The sequence below is a fragment of the Wasmannia auropunctata genome, unplaced genomic scaffold (genome assembly GCF_000956235.1).
Source record: "Wasmannia auropunctata unplaced genomic scaffold, wasmannia.A_1.0 LD336111.1, whole genome shotgun sequence".
NCBI classification, from domain to species: domain Eukaryota; kingdom Metazoa; phylum Arthropoda; class Insecta; order Hymenoptera; family Formicidae; genus Wasmannia; species Wasmannia auropunctata.
In genome coordinates, this window is record NW_012026779.1 from 2,692,143 (window position 1) to 2,711,366 (window position 19,224).

General features: G+C 47.3%; 1 protein-coding gene across 1 annotated transcript in view; it reads left to right on the forward strand.

Moving 5' to 3' along the window:
* LOC105449639 (ribokinase-like) overlaps nucleotides 1–9,279 on the forward strand; it is a 29,090-nt gene extending 19,811 nt beyond the window's left edge. Inside the window, exon 8 of the transcript XR_974365.1 lies at nucleotides 8,621–9,279. The gene's annotated coding sequence lies outside the window, so the exon portion shown is untranslated. The remainder of the gene's footprint in view (nucleotides 1–8,620) is intronic.
* The last annotated feature ends 9,945 nt before the right edge of the window (nucleotides 9,280–19,224 follow it).

A 19,224-nucleotide genomic window follows, 5' to 3' on the forward strand; every position in this document is an offset into this window, starting at 1 on the left:
GGTCGGCATGATTATAATAAGTGATCGCTTGGATACTCGATGTGTGCCAAACTGGAAAGCTTTCTGCCAGGTGGAATAATGGGCTGCTCTGCACAGTCGACCGACGACATTGCCACTCATCACGGTCTCATCACTGTCACTGTCTACTCGACAAAGCCCTTTTGTCCATAACGGACGCGGTGCAACGGCGGCGGTTCTGAACCCAGCGCCCAGCAGCGCACGCTACCCCCGTACTCCCCAATAAACGCGAAGCGGGGCTTTTTTATGAAGCGCATTACGTCCTGAGATTGCGATAATTCTCGCTCGCTAAGTCGCGCGTTCCTGTCCATCGAGGTTGTTTCAGATAGGCGGGACGTGACAGCGTTACACCAGGCGTCTCATATCGATTTGTGAAATATCGCGACACCCAAATGACATGAAAAAAAAAAAAAAAATAGAAAGTATTTGCGGTACACCATTACGTATACAATAAATTAATCATATTCGTGTCACGCATCAGACAGTGCATTATATTATTATATATTATTGATTCTTAATTAATTTAAAAAAATTTCTTTTATAAACATATGTATAAGAATTATGGAACATTATCTTAATGAAGTGCATCAGGATTCCTAAGTTGAACAATAATTAAGTTTCATTAGAACGTAATTTGCTTTCTTACATGCGAGAAAAGACGTATTGCGATAAAAAAAGACATGAGTGATAGGAAAATTTGTTACTTTATCAATAAGTCACGTAATGTTGCGGTATGGAGTTATGAAATATACAATTACGATGTTATTGATCGATTATGTGGAGAATCGCGGCAAACGGATGAGTGTCGCGAAGTGGTGAATCGCGCGGGTGACGTGAAAATATGTAAGTACGTCATGAAATAACTTTCGGAAACACCGAGTAGATTTACGTTGATAAGCGCGAGGAAAAGAAACGATGGCAGTAAGACTTGCGACTCGTCGTGCAATCGATACGCAATCGGATAACGCAGCGCGAATCCATGCGATCAAAATTTTTTCTTTGATGCATTCTTATTATGTTTGACATAATGCAACTTCTCATGCAATTATATTAATTCTGAATGATGAATAACGATGAGGAAAATGGTTGTAGAAAAAATCACAAATGATTAATTGAAAGTTTAATTACTGATCAGAATCCAGTTTTTGAATAATTTCAGAATTTCAGAACAGTGTCATTTCATTGATGTTAATTCATGCCTGAAGTATTACGATTTACATATGCACACGCGCGATAGTCAAATGTGTATGTACGCACACACGACTCTCAGTATCTGCAACTCTAGTTGCCTCCTCGTATCGTATGTTGCCTATAACAAGGCGTTTTCGGATGCACACAAGTCGTTCCAGAATTGAAATGTAAACGTACATTCCAATTCTATGCATAATTTTGTAAAAACTGGAAATAATTTTTCTAAAACTAAAATGCGATCAATATAATTGAATTCAGAATATTTCATGAATTAAATCTATCATATTTATATCATTTTTTAAAAATGAGACATACAGGTTTCAAGTTTAATCGGTTTATGAAATCAAAGATGCGAAGGTCCAATTAAATTGAAAAGAAAAATGAATCCACAAAGAGAATTCGAAAAGAAAATCGAAAAATTTGGCATTCAGAGATTATGTTGTCTACGAATCACAACACAGAGGTCAACGACCTTAGTATTCGTACGTACCATTCCTAAATCCCTAGCACCCGTGGCATATGACGAGGAAAAGGAGGATACGCACTGGTACAGTCAGGGAGACGAACAACGTGTGGCGCTTTGCAAATGCATGGGGGAGGAACGTCGACAGACGGGAAGAAATGTAATGGCAGACAGCGGGACAGTAAGAGAGAGAGAAGAAGAAGAAGTCTAGGCCACTAGTGGTGAAAGCTCCCTCTCGTCCTCTCCCTCCCGCCATCACGCTTTTTCGCTCCTTCTTTTTCTCTCTCTCCCTCTCACGCTGATTCATTCAGCACAGTTGCCGCTGTACGAGACTCCTTTGCGGAGGTGGAAGCAAAACAACTCGAGTGGCCCTGAACTCCATAATGGCAGCGGTCCATTTTTTTCTCCTATCGTACACTTTTCCGCGCATTGTTCGGCGGAGGGAAAAGGAGAGAAAGGAGCGCGGGGGGAAGGGGGACTAAGACTCTCATCTAGTCTGTACTTCTTCCGTTCATCCTGCTGACCAACTTCGGCGCGAGTTCGCCTTTCCTCGTCCGACGGAGAGGTCTGGGGCTTTTTGACTCTTTTAACCTCCCTTACCCTCAACCCTTTCTCCATCGCGCGCTTATCGACGATTCTTCACGAAAGCTCATGAATAATTTCCTCGTTGACGAAACCGGCTGCCCCGCGTTTATTAACGAAGCAATATAGAGCTTTATCCGTATACAAAACACGCTACTATTACAAAAAAATTCATAATGTCGAAAATGAGGAAACAATTAATATTGCAAAAACAAGAGCACAATTTCGGAACGATCGTTTACTTTCAACCAGCATTTCTGGGCAGCTTTCCCTACTAAGCTACGTAAAAAGGCGTGAGAGCTTCGTGTGTCTTGACAAAAAGAGTGCCTGTCGACCCTCTGCAAATTAATTAAGGCCGTTATGTTATACCTTGGCTTCAACCGCCGCTATCCGATGTTCTTGACGCAAGTATGCTTGTTGCGTTTCTACTTACATCTCATTTCGCAGAATTTCTTTTCCATGCTGGTGCTGATGTGACCAAACTATTTTGTATTGTCACTTCATCAATTTTGGAAAAGCAACATTTATAATATAAAATAAAAACAACATAAATAACGTTAGTTTAATAACGTGTACATCATTAATGCGAAATTACTCCAATTGATGTAATTGTTCAATTGTCCAATTTAAAAGGTACACTTGCAAATTGTAGAATTAGAGAACAAATTTCAAGTCCGCTGTTTGTCCCGCGATGAATGACGGCCCCGTTCATGTGACGGCGTCGAGATTCGCCTCTTCAATCGCGCTTCGTCTTTATACGTGATGACAGTGGATGGCCATTCGCCTGCGACACGCATTTGCATACGTGACATTTCCATGCCAAAAAGGGAGGTTCCAGGGAGCCGAGGGTTAAACTTTGCACAGTTAGTCACCGTCCACTGCCGTGGCTTCGGAGGTTGATGACATCTTTCCTCTCCTTTTTGTCTGCTTCTTTCTCTCTCTCTCTCTCTCTCTCTCTCTCTTCCTCTTATCCTCCCTGCCCCTCTGTCTCTTTCGCTCTTCTTCTCTTCTTCTTCGTATACCTATCTCGTTTCCCTTCTCCCCCTCCCCGAGAGCCGCCTTGTACGTGTGCGAAGCGAATCAGTCCCGTCGTTTCGCGCTAGTCTCGTTTAAATTTGCTTTAAGTATTGGCCCGCGAGACTCTCTTCGAGCGATAGCTAGTTCTCAAGTCGCATAAATGTCAACCTCTTGCCGGAGAATTATTGCCGTAATTAACCGAGATTGATGACGATGTTTACGCAGAATTAGTTACTCCTAAGTAAGTTAATGTTGTAAAACAATAATATTTGTCTTTAGCCATTTCACGTCCCTCTTCGCGTAAATATTGAAAATTGAAACTGTGTTAAACTGTACAGTGTTAACATCGCATACATCCTGTTGTTTATTGGCATGTATCAAATTTTGAAAACTCTATCGTTTTTCGAATCGCTCTAAAAGATTTATCGTATATATAGTCGCGTCAATGATAATAACAATGGGAACAAAGCACGTGTTCGCTTGAAGCGACTGCAGAATATTTTAAAGACCACGAAACCGGAGCGTTGGTGTCCCGGAGCACGCGTTATTGTAGCTTTGCAATTAGGGACGTTCCGTTTCCGACTAGCGCGACTAGACGAGCAATAAGACACCATGATTCGCGTAATCATCGTTGTTGCATGTCATCGATAACAATTATCGCGAGTGTTACATGACTGCGAATGAGATACGCAGAAGTGACACCGAACCTCGACAAAATATCGTTGCGGCGACGAAATCCTCTCGCGCCATGTGCTTTCTCCCATGCAGCTCGGTCAATCGGCCCTGACACAGAGAGAAGGATGGAGGAGACCTCGCAAAAAGAGAGCAGAAAGGATGCCGTTAGGGAATAAAAGAAGGCATGTGAGTGAGAGGGGAAGCAGAGAGAAAGGGAAGGTACACTCGCGTGGTTCACACTACTTTCGGTCTCTCGATTCGCGGGAGGACACTCGTTGGAACGTGATTTGCGGTCGATGTTCCGTGTCTTTGCAGCTCATCGATCTACATCTCTCGAAGTTTCGAGTTTCGATACGACATACCGTTCGAATACACGCGCTATCGCTGACTCCGAAAAAAATCTATTACCGAGATGATACGTTCCGCAACTCTGTCATCTCTAAATTATGTACCTGTTATCACAATATGAATCCTGATTTCATATTGATCAATATAGAAGTTCAAACTTGTTGTGTTCCCGCTCATTTTGTTTTTCACAATATAATACATTTTCTTAGAAAAATTAATCGGTACGCTTTTCGGACATTATCGAGTTTCTTACAAATTTCGAATCGTAGAGTATCACGCAACATATACCGCAAAAAAATTACGAAAATTAATCGACATTTCAGCATATTAATTAATTTAACATAAGCAAACGCTTGCACAATTCAATTAACGATTTGGTATTTGTTTTAAGACGGAATTACGGAACAGCTTTCGCGGAAAAACGTTCTTGTAAATGTAACAAAGATATGCGACATTCGGGATAATCTTTTGACGGTCCAAATGCGAGAAAAGAGACGGCGGCGCGACTTGGCGGTGGTCGCAAAAGAAACATGGGTAATTTTATCGAGTAACATCAAAATCGTGGCATCGCCGAGACAATCTCTTCCTCTCCTTTACGTTCTCCTTTTCCCTCCCTTTATCTCTTTCTCTTATTCTTTCCTCCTCGCCTCGTCCTTCATCCTTCCTATACTCCTACAAATCTTTTCCCCCCTCTCTATCTATTCCTGGTCCGGCTGTCCGGCGAGAGGAACCGAAGCATTGCAAGAGCAGAAAGACGACGGAGATGGTTGGCGCTTCTGCTGTCGCCGATGCTGCTGCTTCTACTGCTGCTGCTGCTGGTGCAGCTACTGCTGCCGCTGCTGGTGGTGCTGCTGCTGCTGCTGGCTGCTGTCGCCGTTGCTGATGCTGATGCTGCTCATGCTGCTACGGCAGCAGATACGCGGCTCTCCTCCTCGAAGCGCGCGCGCGGTAAACAAAAACTCCAACTCTGGCGACGTTGTCGGTTCTTCCTCCGCTCGCGGGGTTCGGGGACTTCCTCCCATTGGCCACCGCCGGATTTTTGTCCCTCTCTTTCGCTCCTCGCGCGCTCAGCCTCACCCTCTCCTCTCCCGCCCTCCCCTGCCTCCTTCACTCCTCCCGATGCACCGCTCTCTCTACTCTTCCCCCTCGTCCACCTGCTACCACTCTCGAAACGGCCCCACGGTTGTAAGCCGGACGCGAGGGGGAGGATGGAGGCAAGAGGGAGGATGAAGGGTGACGCAGCGGGGGAAGGAGGGTTGCCGCGCTACGGACAGAGGAGACAGACGGGGAGAGAGGGGGACAGGACGGGAGGCACACAGGAATTCTCTCCCTCCCCTACTTTTCACCCAGGTTTGCAGCGCATCGTCTCCGACACGCGCGCTCGCACGCATACAAACACACAGTTACACACACACATGTGCACACGCGCACAGGCTTGTAGCACACGGACGGTACACTCTCATATACGCTCCAAGATCGAGAAGCGCAGCTTCACACATGCATACCCTATGTGCACCACACCCCTCGAGTATCCTCGTGGACCGCGCAGCATGCCCGTGCACACACATACGAGTCAGAACACACGTGGCCAGACGAGATGGATACATGCACACACATTTACAAGCGCACGCACGTATACACACAACACAATACGCATGACATACACGCATACATACATAAGCACACACACACATACACACACGAGCACACACACACACAAATACACACACAGACTCATTCCATCGGTTCCATCGCGTCTCCTCCTTTGCTCTTTCCCGCCTCTCCCCTGTCCTCGCTGGTCCGTCGGACCAGCGTCGTCTCTCTGCCTCCTTGTCCTCCTTCTCCCTTCTCGATCCTCCCTTCTCCCTCGTCTCGGTGGCGAGCACTCCCTCGCTAACCTACCGTACACTTTTGTATGTTTAAATTGGGTTGCGTTCTACACTCGCGCTTGGAGCGTTAACCGAATCCTTAATTACTATTCTGATTGCGTTTTACCGGGCGCTTCGATATCTCCCGGGGTCTCCTCGTCCATCCTCCTTCCCCATTCCCTTCCTATCGCTCTAATATCGCGGATTCCACGAGAATTTTCGCGGGAATGTCCACGGCGTCGTCAAACCACCCTCAAGAAACTTGGCTCATCCTTCGCTTAATTCCCTCATAATCATGCAAGTTGCGCGGAAGCTCCGGTCGCGACTCGCGGGGCCACGCCGGAGACCAAGGCCCGGTCAGCTGCGAGTCCTTTCGCGCGGAAGGACTCGCCGAACGGTTTTCTGCCGTTTAAACTATGCGCTCGATTCACTCGCGAGTGGGAGTCGCGCGAATCAAGTGTCCGATAGCGACGTGTGACAAGAACCGCGATTGCATGAGAATTAAATGAACAATCATGAATCGACTAGTCGCCCGCTATCGCGTTCCTGCTTCGTTACGACTGACGGCCGTAATTATATAATCGTTTTCCACGAAATGGCGCGGATACGTGACGACGAATATTGCGTGACGTACGGGTGTTGCGTGAACGCGCTCGCCGCGATTGGTTTTACCGATTGGAAAATACGGCGATTTATGATTGACCTTTGGAAAGCCAAAAGACGCGTTTTCCCGGCTATTTCCTAGTTTAGAACAAATCGCCGTATTCCGCTATAGGTACAAAATGTGCGCGAAGGATATTTATACGCGACGAGTCCGCGTATCACGATTTCATGATATTTACATGTGTAACGCAACGAATTTGAATGACCTAACTCGAGCAATGCGCGATTCGCCTTCAGTACGCATTGCTGGATAACCGCGAACGTATCATTACACGAAGTTACAACCTCGCAATTAGCTGGCAGCTTCTAGGTAATCCGGCGCTGCTTCCGTTGGTTATTCCACGCGGCGCGGCGGTTTCGTTTCTAATTCTATATTATACGTCGATTAACGTTGCTCCCTTTATACCCGGGATTGCCATTCGCTGTTTCGCCGTTACGTCAACTTTCCAAAAGGAATGTCGAAAAATTACGCGTATAATGATATCTGACGGAATAAAGAAAAAAAAACATCCAGTTAATATGAATTAACTTTGACGGGGATATACAGGCTATATGATGTCTTTTATTTTGCGGAAGCTAATCGTATAAGCGCGCCGCGACGCAACAACTCGGCGATTTAAGCTTCCGGCGCGACGGAAATGCGCGATGGAAGGAGGAAAAAAAAGGGAGGTAAACTTCTTCCGACGTCCGCGTAGACACGATGACGATCGTCGATGCGGTTGATCTCGACGATTTCCGCGCGACGCGTTCCCTCCGTTCTCCGTCTTGTCGCGAGTTTCCGCCGAAATGCTGCGGACCGCGCATCGGAAGCGGATAAACGTGACGAAAGACCGTAAGCGCCGGAAGCGCATAAAATAACATCGAGGATAACTCAAGCAGACACGCGGGCTGCGTAACGTCGCGTCGCGCGCGCAGGTTTTTACCGCGATTGTGTGCGTCGACGCGTCTTTTTTTCCTCGCGGATGACTCACGATGATCGCGTACGTGTGTACGTATAAATGCGTGTACAAGGTACGTCGCTTACCGTAGGTCAAGCATGTTGATATCGACAGCGATCAACCGCCGTGCGTATAACCCGCGTCGAATGGGACAAACGGAAAGCGACACGGAGTACGGAGAAGAAATGTAACGGCGTTCGTGAAACCGGCGTGAGTCGCAATGGGTTAGAAAGTCGTGTATTTTGTTTCATACGTCGCGCGGCTGTACGAGATATATCCGTGAAAGACCCTGGCGCATAGAACGAGCATATAATATTATCGGAACCGTTAATACAATATTCCCATTGGACATGGCACAGTACTTCTAAAAATAATCTTATATAGGCAGATGAACTCGCGCGAACTACTTTGATACGGCTATATGAAGTATCACATTGGTCTTCGAAATATTTCATGTTTTTTTACTGCTCTGGTAGTCCAGCGGAGTTCAAGGCTCGATAACCTTACCGCATGTAATGCCGCTTAGTGCGATTACAAGAGCGATTACGGTTAGAACGTTGTACGTCACCGAATACGCGGCGTGCACGAATCTCTGCAACTTTTTTGCCGGCGTCGCGCGGAGTTCGCGGACCGAGAGAGCGGCAGATATTTTTAGATTTATAGCGTGAATCACACGGCAGAGCGACGGTTCGCACGTAATGCACGTTCCATTCTCTTTTTAGTAGAATATGTCTGGTAATGCGTATGCAAATGCATATCTCACGATTAATTTCTATATTAGCATCGCACGACCCATATCTTTAGTATTTTAAGAGAAAAGTACAATTATAATAACAATATCTTGTGTTTATTTGTAGATAAACGCATCGCGTCGTGGACAAGACTTTCGCACGGAAATTCCCTTGTTTTAACCGCACGTAAATTACGTAGCGCATACATTTCGCGATTTATTCGCGATGTAAACGCACCGTCGGCGACAATAGAACGTCTGTTCCCTTTGAAGCGGCTTCGACGCTCGGAGTACCCTCCAGGAGTCCTCGTCTTGATTTAAATGCGTACGAGGACTTTGGTGGCGCTGCATCGTGCACTTGTATGCGTGCTACTAGAATAGCAATGGTAAGTTATTTTCAGGTGACACTTTGGAGAGGAGAGAGATCCGTGCGAGTAGTGTCACTCATAGACGTACGCTTACCGAGGCTCACGCCCGACTCTCGGGAGCCCGTTAAAAATTTCATTTCAGCGTCTCGATGTGGTATAAACAGTATAACGCATTAAGCTTTTTAAACGAGCTCCGTAAAATTATAAACACTAAGAAAAAGGTAATACGAAATTTAATAATTTCGAAGCCTTGTCATTTTTAGAAAAATCTTAAATGACAGACGTTATTTTTTTTCTCACAGATAAATCTTTAACTAAAGATTCTATATTGAGTAATACCAGCTCTATCTCGACGCTATCAATTACTTTATTAAGTATACTCGTTTAACATGATAGTAAAATGTCACTTTCGAGCTCAGATTGTACATTTTTTTTCGAATATACTTTGTCAAGTGTTCGAGATTGGAAATGGCTGTTTTGAACCAGCCTTATCTTTTCTACGATATTTTCTTATCTTTCCGGCTGTTTTCCTGGATCGCGCTATCGTCATTATTGCACGCGCGCGCGTCGCGCAATACGGGCGGCATCCGTGCACGCGGAATCACCGATCGCGTCTCATCGCGCATCGTGATCAAAAGTGGAAAAATATTTTACAAAACACTTCGCTTTTGATCCCACGCGAGGAGAGGACGAGTGCACACAAATGCAAGCAACAAGCGCGATGCAATTGAGGCACACAAGTATACCGCGGAACCTGTTGCGCGTCATTCATTTCAGTACTGATTCGGTCAATGTCTGTTAAACCAGCAATCAGCCGGCGTACTGTCGATAAAGTTGACAGATATTAACAGGAATCAACGAGAATCAACGATGCGCCTTTAATCATCTTTGATCGGCGGAAAAAGCATTTTACGGGGAGAAACAACGATTAATTGTCCGAAACAATCGCGAGAAATAAAGCGTTTAACCTCTTCAATCTATTTGCGATGAAGGCTCACTGCATTTACGGCGCGACGTATATTGAAATTGTTACACTTCTATATAGCGCGTCTCTCTTGGCAGTAAAAATAATAATAAAACTGCAAAGAAGAAATTCTCGAGAAGACACTTTTGGCAGCGAATGAGTTTATTGATCGCAATGTCGGATATTTAAATGAATAAATTAAAACGAATGAAAAATATGAGCGTAGAAACATTACCGCAGAATTTTCAAGTATCTTGAAGGGAATTTGGCACCTTGAATCGTGCGCCGTGACGAGAGGGAAGACTATGCCGAATATTAGAAGGTTTGGCAATGGCTCATGGTCACAAACACACGTACACGCGCACGTACACACGCGAAATTTGAAAGAAGGTGCAACGAGTGGCGGATTGCCAGAGTTATTTTCACAACATTTTTCTATTAACTCTACAGACGTCTGTCTGTCATTATGATGGTTCAAAGAAAAAGAATACAACTATTAAAATTGTAAGAGGCCTACGCGGGACGAGACCTATACGGGATTGGATTCTGGATAGATCCGGATGGAGTCACGTGCGAGGATACACATATAATTAGTGGCGGAAATCGCGGCCTGAGAATATTTTAATTGACGTGTCCGATCACGGGAGGTTGGCGTAACAGCGGCAGCCGTGAGTAGCGATGGGGGGGAAAACGGAAGGAAGAATCGCTTAATTCGCACGCCCCGCCGGGATATGTAAATTTAATAACGCCAATTTGGTGTAGGTGCACCTCGTGCGGCAGGCGTAGGGGGACAGTTTACATGTGCCGCCTGTGCATTATGCATGCGTATTGTGTACACCTGTTGCCCCAAATCACGGTTCGCCTCTAGCGGAAACCTAATACCGCATAATTGCGCTTTGAACGCAGAAACAAAGCGGCGGCGACGCTGCGCGACGCTCGGCGACGTCGCGCCGCGCCGCGCCGGGCGGGAAAGAGGATGCTGCGCGAAACATAACTCTAAATTATCCTCCTCATGCGTTATTAATGAGGCTCATTTTCGCGAAACGTCTCTCCGCGCGTCGGGCATTAAAATTCAAATTGTCATTAATTAACGTGCCGTTCGCTCGCTCGCTCGCCTCGCTCGCGCGGCCCGACGACGTCCCGTTTTCCGATTTACAGCGACACGTCTCAACCAACGAGTTCGGCGAGTTCGATGCGTACAGTGTGTGCATAGGAAATATGCATCAAGTACTGTCGATCGATACGGACTTATAAGCGGATTAAGCTCGAACCAAACGTGAAGAGCATGCCGACGCTCGACGCTCGCCGCTCGCCGTCCGACGTACCCTCGAGTATACGCGTCGCGCGATTAATATTTCGAACGCGCGCGAAATCACGCACAATTATTGGTTGCGGTGCGGCGGCGGCGCGGCGCGGCGCGGCGACGAATAACGACAGTCAGTTTTTGCAGCGCGCGACGCCGATAAGATATTTTTGTCCTTCCAGTTGATTCAGGGCGAGTTTCGTATCGCGCCGAGTCGCGAGAAAACGCGCGCGGTTCTTCGCGCGGAGATACGACGAGTGCCAAAAACTTGGCCGTCGGCCTCGTCGTCGTCGTCGTCGTCGTCGTCGTTGCCGCCAAAGTTTCTCCCGCTGCCGCAGCCGATCTCACTTTAATTACAAGCACGAAGCTCCCGTATAATTGCAGCCTCCGGAGCGGAGTAATCGACCGCTTACGATTAGCGCGCGTCCTCTCGCCGCGATATCCAGAAAGAGAGAGAGTTTATAACTAGCCCGCGAGAGAGGAAAATGAGAAAGCGGCGATCGGCCTAAGCTTCCGTCGAAATACATTGGAAACACGCCGCTGGACCACGCCTCTCGCCGCAATAGAACTCATTTACTTACTTAGTCGCTACGTCGAAAAATATCAAGAAGACTAAAAAGAGAATAGAGAGCGGGAGAAGAGAAAAAGAGGGGAAAAAAAATCATAAATTTTTACAAATATTACCGCGGTGAAGCATACATGCATATAATTGCCATAATATCTAAATCTTTTTAAATATTTTTATATAGAAATTTGTATACCTTAAACAGAGGAGGAGAGGGTATGTTTGACAAAAAAAATCAATGAATATCTTAATATTGTATTGTTAACAGCGCAAACATTTCTTTCTCTAACAGAATACGTCCCCGGAAATTCCTTTCTAAAATGTTTGGCACAACTCTGGACATGTTTCTCTTTGCATTAAGTATAGGACATTCTTATTGGTTTGCGCGATGATCCCTGTGGCGTCCGTCGCGCCGTAAACTCCGCTATCGATCGTCGTAATTGACCGACGCGGCGGATGCGATCGCGATCTGATCGTGAAACGCGCGTCGTATCTGCATCGGCGCAACGGGCATCAAGCTGCTGTACGCACCGCGCTCTCGTTTCGCGCGGCTCGCTGGAAGCGAGCGATATATGTATAGCGCGGAGAGGAGAAAAGAAAAAGGGGAGAAGGTAAAGCGAGTGGCGGCGAGGTTGGCCGGCAGTCCTAGAGCCGGTATTTGGCCGCGTGTGTGCGTGCGTGCGTGCGTGCGTGCGTGCGTACGTGCGTACACTCGCGCGCGTTCACGTGCTATCTAGAATCTAGATGATGGCAGTGAGCTTGACCGAGTGGCGCTTCGCGAGGCCGGCCGACGCCCTTCCTCCTGCTCTCGCTCGCGGTCCGCTCTTTTGCTTTTTGTGCAGCAACCTACCTACCTACCTACCTACGCAACGCGCACCACCGCTCGCGATCGCGCGTCCACACCTGAGCTTGAAACGCCATTACATTTCCCTACGTTTTGCCGGCTACCGCCGCATCGGGTGAAGGAACCGACGCACCGCCGGCGAAGTCACGTCGCCGCGAGCGATAACCACCGTGCCGCACACGGAAGCATCGGCTCTATCCGCGCTGCTACTGAGAGTACCGAGTAGAGAGCAAGAGAAAGAGAGAATATTGCGCCACGCCGCCGTTCGCGTTGGCTGCGAGAGCATAGGAAAATAACTTTTTTTCACCTCCTCGAACCGGTATTCGATCAGTTACTTTAGTCCTTTGAATCGTAGTGGTATTTCGAATCTTTCAAGTTATTAAGATTGATATCGTTCCGCGTACGGTCGACAATTAACATTATTTTTTTATTGTTTTACACCCGTTGTAGATTTATGTCAAATGAGGTTGCTGCGTTTTATTTTTCGAAAAGCTGCCACTACATCTATATATACGTTGAAAGTATCCTTTGGAGATCTTTCAGTCTCAGCTCGCGAAATATCTTCTCCAAAGTTGTTACTTGAGCAGAAATGTGTCAACGGGCTTTACCGCGTACGTGTATCGGGCGTCTTGAAAGAGAGTTAGCCGTCTGACGCGACGCGACGACGCGCATCCATTTCGCATCCTTCGAGCGTGATAGCCGGTCGAGCGACCACTCGCCACGTCGAGCCGGCCGCGAGCTCGCGCGATTAGACCGCGGATACGCCTCACTGGTATTCGGAACGTTCGGTTTATGCTGTAAAACCGTGGGTGGAGCTAATCCACCCGGCTGAGATTAGTCCGGCGACGACGTCTCCGCGCTTCGCATCGATAGGTCGACGGCGGAGGTTTAAGATCGTGACGCGAGATATTCCGTGTTCCCGGATTACATTCCGACAAATCGATCCACGGACACGCTCGCGCGCTCGGATTCCTTCGTCCGTTACGAAAGAAAGTTTCCCGGGTACGGGGCAACCTTCTCGCATTAATCATTCGTGTCTCCTTTTACGGGCAGTCGCGGTTACGGCTCGGATTTGAGTGAATGAACGGTGAAATTAATTACGACCCCGAATGCGATGTTAAACATTAGTCCGAAGGATAGAGGGGAGGGGGAGGTATAGGAGAGAAAACACCTGATATCTTTTTATTTGCTGGAAGAAACGATCTCTTTCTTCCGATGTCCATTATCGGCGATAAATAATGTATCGATCAAAACGGGATATACATCCGGTCGCCTAACACATATAACGCCAGGGCGCATCACGGCTTGATAATCGTGCTGCATCACGCACGGGCGTGCATTCCGCGAAGAAGAACGTCGCGAGTCGTCACATCGAATCGGGCAAATTCTCGAAACCTATGATTTACTCGTTAATTATTCGGAGCCGGGGGTAGGTAGGTAGCAGGTAGGTAATCGCGCCCCGCATCCTTGCAAGGACATCCCCGACGGGGATCCCGCCGGCGGCGGTGCGTTGCAGCGGCGGCGCGGCGGCGCGAGACGATCGAGGATGGAAATTACGGCGAGTTCATTAACCATCGGATACGCGTTTACGCACGCGATCCACGCGAGAGCCAGGGACCGCGATCTGTTCCTCAGGAACCGAACGGAAAGGAGAAAAAAAAACGGACTGAGAGACCGATAGATGTGAGGAAAGAGATGGAAGCGGGGGGTGAGAGAGAGAGAGAGGGCGGGGGGGAAGGGGCGAAAAGGGTATAGAGATAGACGATATTCCGGGCCGAGAAGAAGGATACACGAGGAAAAACGAACGCACACATACGCGCGCACGAATACACACATACACATCCTATGTGCTGCGCGCTATAATCCAGGCGGCGATTACTCGGTCGTGTCGCGTCCACCCATTCTCCGGTGAATTTTTCCTGCTCCCTTTCCCCCAACTCCGCCCCCTTTCCCCTCTCAGCCCCTCATCCATCTCCTCCCGCCTCCTACTCCTCTCGGCCGGCTCGCGGGAGATCAGCCTTTTTTCTTCGCCAACTGCCATGCCGTAACCGTTGTAATTAGTAGCTATCCCCCCGGTTTAAACGTCCGCGGAGCCCGCGTGTGCGCGCACGTAGTATATAGTGTACGCGCAGTCGCTCATGTTACCGTAGGGAAAAGCGCAACGGCGCGGGATGCGAGAGGTGTACCGACTTACAGCGTGAGGGTGAGGGAGAGAGGCAAGGGGGAGCGGAGGGAGAAGGGTGTTGGTGGTGGAGGAGGAGGAGGCGAGCGAGAGCAGCGCAGGATGGACAAGGGTGGCGGGTGGTGGGTAAACCGCACGCCGCCGTTGGTGCATAACTACGCGCTTATTGCACTATTTTCACCATGAGCCGATACACGTGTGCCTCGGCCTTTTCCCCGCCGCCCTCCCTCCTCTCTCCCTGTGTTTTCTGCGCGCTCCCGCGACACGAGGCATCAAATGCGGACGGAGGGGCGAAAGATCGGGTGGTTGAACGGGCGCGGGCGGTAGAGGGAGGAGGAAGGATGAATGTTGCCGGGAAGACTAGGGCGAAGGAAAGCAGGGTGAAGGTGGGGTGTTGAGGTTCGAGGAGTTTTCGTCCTGTCGAAGGATCAACAGGCGTTAACGCGTCGAGGACGCGTATACGCGTGCGATTTGTGGAGCAAGATAGGAAAGTGGCAAGGGGGAGAGGAAGGAGGACAGGAAGTAAGGGGGAAGGCCTCTCTATGCAGGTTGCATGTAGTTATCCGAGCGACGAGATGTGATACTTGCTCGATGGTTTTGAATAGATAAGACGGCCCGGAATAACGGCGCGCGCTCCTGTTAAGTATCATACGGGGAGCGGTAACAAGAGATAGAGCGGAGATTTGACTGTGCTGAAGCTAACGTACGTTGCCGTCTAATTGCAAGTAAATTACAAACCGCGAAGGAAATCGGGGAAACTGTCGAATTCCTGGCAAATTCAAGATGATAATAACAACAAGATTTTAGCATGTCAAAAATATACACCGCAATCAGATAATTAAGATAATGCCGGAACGCGAATATCACGAGTAAATTATTGCGTTGTAAATTTTCGACATGGTTTCTTCGATGATGCACGCGTGACGTTTCGTTTCGTTTCGTTTTTCTTTCGTACACCTCGTTTTACACGAGGATCCAGTCTCACCTCGAGGACATTAATAAGCATGCAGAAAAATGAGTTACGGTACGTAATTCACAGGTCGCTGCTCCGATAACGGGCGATTATCGTGGTGCAAGAAGGTTCCCTTCTCGCGTTGATGCGGAGCACGGTGCTCTCCTCGCCGAGTACCCTGCGCGGCTCTTGTAACGACTTTCTGATTAGGTGCGAAAGGCAGGCTTAGAGAGCAGTTAATCGTTCCAAACGGTCGCTCGCTCGCTCGCTTGCTTGCTCGCTTGCTCGCTCGCTAGCGGACGGACCGTCGTCGGGTCATAACGCGACGGGTTTTCGCCGTTCGAAATCTTTACATGAATCCGCGGCCCGCGCACAGCCTCGAGAGATAACGGCTTATTCTTGTAGTTACTTCGCGCGGCGTGAGGAGCATCGACACTCGATTGCACAAGTTCATTAAACTCGGTAGGCGTGCCAGAGTTAAGCTGCGCGGTTAAAGCGTGACAGAGTGTGCTAGATTTAATGTTGCATCGATGATCGGTGCGAACGTTATAATTGGGGGAAAACATCGCGCCCGATGACGGACGTCTCGTCGCGATATCTTTCCGTGGCGCTCAGGGCTTCGCACGTTTTCTTTACGACACTTTTCTTGAGAGATTCGAAAATTGGAGAAGAAAGTTTCTACTTTAGGATCTCATAATATATCTCATTACACATGTTTTTTGACTTGTACAAATTAAATGATCAGTTTAACGCGATGTCGTTGGTAAACTAATTAGTTTAAGCGTAGCCTCATTTTTCGATGAGATGATCGCTTGTGTAAAGATAATTTCTCGTTCAACAATGCAAATTCGATATTGTGGAGAAGGTGGAGGAGGAGGAGAGGAAAATTTGTTATATATATATATCGAAATGCTTTCGCTAATATACAATATTATCCTTCGATCATTCTCGTTTAAATTGCACCACGCGCATCGTCGATGCCCTAATCTTCTTCGTTTCAGCGAGTACCTTTTTGTGTTAATCGAAAAAGAAAGAAAGGATCGCGCGCGGCAGTACGCGCGTAACTCCATTCCGTCATCGATAGGAAACTTACCTCGCGATTCGCGAAGCTCAATCACTGTTCAATCACGGCCTGGTCGGGATGGTTAATAATTTTCCGTAGTAATATTCCCGCGATAACTCTCTCGTCGCCGGATAACGCTATGTCAATTCTGGGACCTAGTGGAGCGTACCGCCGGCAATTGAATACAGTAAAAAAGAAGGGAGAGGGAAAAAAAGAGAGGAACCTACGACCGCGTGTGTCTGTGCGTTGCGCACACTTCTCTGTACGTACTCGCTCGTTCACTCGCTCGCTCGCTCGCGCGAGCGCGGCGCCGTGTCCGTGTCACGGACGCGCTTATACGCATCAGGATGACCGATCGTTTCTTTTCCCCGCGCTCACTTAACCGGCTTACCATCCTTGCGCCGCGCCGGCACGCCCGCCGCGAGTGCCGGTACCCGGCTATTACCGTACCTAGGCCAAGTCCCGCGCGCGCCTCGAACGCGAAACGATCGAACGCTGAATGAGGCCTCAAAAATGTTTATCGCGTGGAACGAGCGTGGAAAATTGGAACGGACAAGTACGAGATCGTGGCGTAACGCGTGAAGAACACCTCACCGGACTTGGTCGACTTTTAAATCCATCGAACTAACGGTTAACTATAACAATCGCGATTGTTTTCAACGTCACGACGAGTGATTGACGTTGAACTGGACTAAAAATAATGAAAAAATAATTCATTCTTCTTAGCCATTTTATCGAGACAAAAATTCACTAATACTTCATTAGTATTCAAAGTTTCGGAATTGATGGAACTCCTTTAAAGAATAGATAAACGGAATAGATAAACGGCACTCCTTTAAAATTCGAATCCATCGTTTCTTTAGAAAATACTTCTTTAGGAGAAGCAAGGTTCATAAATAATTTAGTAATTAAGATAGAATTTATGTTATAAAATCCAATTCAAGCTTATAAACAGTCCGATATCCTGCGATTCCTATATAATTCGTATATTTGTTATGACATAATCGACTTAACAGGTACCGAAGGGTGTGCCACTTGAAAGTATGAAGTATATTTTAACATCATCTCTTACGGATTAAAGGTTAAACACATCCGTGGCGGCGAGCCCAGTTATTTCTAATGCTATGCCAGTTCCGCACGCATCCACCGCGAATGATCGAATACTCCGAGAGTCTCGCCAGAGTATTTTCTCAGGCATGCAGAAGGCGAGGTGAACTGCTTTCCGTGTCAAACCCGATTTCTACAGAAGGGAACGCAAGAAACTTTCGTCGTAACAGCAATTGATTTAATTGCAAATAATTCTCCATTCCTCTCGCGGTAGAAAATGTCACCATTATACTACGAGCGAAAGGATACGCTTATCGTCTCTTTCCGCAATTATTTCCTGCCTAGAAAATTGACGTACGTTTAAAGTACCGATAAACGAGCGATCATTTTACGATTGTTAAGTACTGTTTAAATCCTCACGATATTTTTATTTTGTATACATTTTTATTTTATACATGTGTGCGATTTTCTATCGAAAAATCTACTGGTCGGAAAATTTTAAAACATTTTTTTTTACTTTATAATTGAAAAGCGATTTCATAAGTGTTAAACGTATCATAAACATGATTTTTATATTTTGGCGTACTCGTGCTTTTTAATGGATTTTCCAAATCCATTAAATTTTGAAGCACGATGGCATTTTCTCGAGAGGTATCTCGGAAATTTATCTAACGACACAATACAGTATATAATATGTCGGATGATAGTGTCGTCGTTAGACGAGATCTTTGATGATTACGATTTTTCCATCCTTTCTTCAGAAAAAAAGTTGACGGAGTTTATTTTAAGCTCGGAATAAAATCCTAGGTTCATAGCATTATCTAAAAAATAACGAATTCTAAATTGAGGGAGAGAAAGAGAAAAGGGGAGGGAAGAGAGAGAGAGAGAAAGAGAGACCACAAAGAGGAGCATTGCGGCTCTCTCGTAGTGGCCGTGGGCCTTCTCGTTGCTCCGGTCGGTCTCTCGTAGATGACGGATGGGGACAGTTGTTGCATCGCCGTCGCTGCCAAGAATATCTCTCCGGTGGCCACCCTTTCCCCCCTCCTCTCCCGCTTTATCTCGAAACGTCAGTCTTCTCCCCTTCCCCGCGTACCTCGTTTCCCGCGCGCGCCACGCTTTCCTCCCCCTTTCACCCTCTCTGCGCCAACCAACGCCTTTTCGTTTCGTGTTGCTCGCCGTATCCTGCTGCTGCTGCCGCCGCCGCCGCTGCTGCTGGCGGAGTTCGTTAACGCGTCCCATAACTGCGTACGCATAATTACATACTTATGCGTCTCGGAATCGTGTAAAGAGAACTACTCGACCCTCGTGCGCGATTCCGGGACTTTATAATATGAATCTGAAGAAAGTTTGTAACGGCGATGCAACAATTAATTGGCAGTTGGCGCGTAGAAATAAGATCGATCAAACGCGCGGAACGCGTGGATTTTGATTATAAATTATCTC